Here is a 576-nt window from a genome sequence, read left to right on the forward strand (position 1 = left end):
AGGCACCAGAGGCTTAAACCTATGTGTAGGTACGCAGCGTTGGGCACCAGAAGCTTAAACCTATGTGTAGGTCCGCAGCATGGGGTGCCAGAAGCTTAAACCTATATGTTTGCATTGCTACAGTTGTTAGTATGAAGTACGCAGCGTGGGGCCCCAGAAGCTTAAACCTATGTGTAGATACGCAGCATTGGGCACCAGAGGCTTAAACCTATGTGTAGGTCCGCAGCATGGGGGACCAGAAGCTTAAACCTATGTGTAGGTCCGCAGCATGGGGGACCAGAAGCTTAAACCTATGTGTAGGTCCGCAGCATGGGGTGCCAGAAGCTTAAACCTATATGTTTGCATTGCTACAGTTGTTAGTATGAAGTACGCAGCGTGGGGCACCAGAAGCTTAAACCTATGTGTAGGTACGCAGCATGGGGCACCAGAGGCTTAAACCTTTGTGTCGGTACGCAGGAACGGGCACCAGAAGCTTAAACCTATGTGTTGGTACGCAGCGTGGGGCACCAGAAGCTTAAACCTATGTGTAGATACGCAGCATTGGGCACCAGAGGCTTAAACCTATGTGTAGGTACG

This window comes from Mizuhopecten yessoensis, unplaced genomic scaffold (assembly GCF_002113885.1).
Source record: "Mizuhopecten yessoensis strain PY_sf001 unplaced genomic scaffold, ASM211388v2 scaffold10523, whole genome shotgun sequence".
NCBI lineage: Eukaryota > Metazoa > Mollusca > Bivalvia > Pectinida > Pectinidae > Mizuhopecten > Mizuhopecten yessoensis.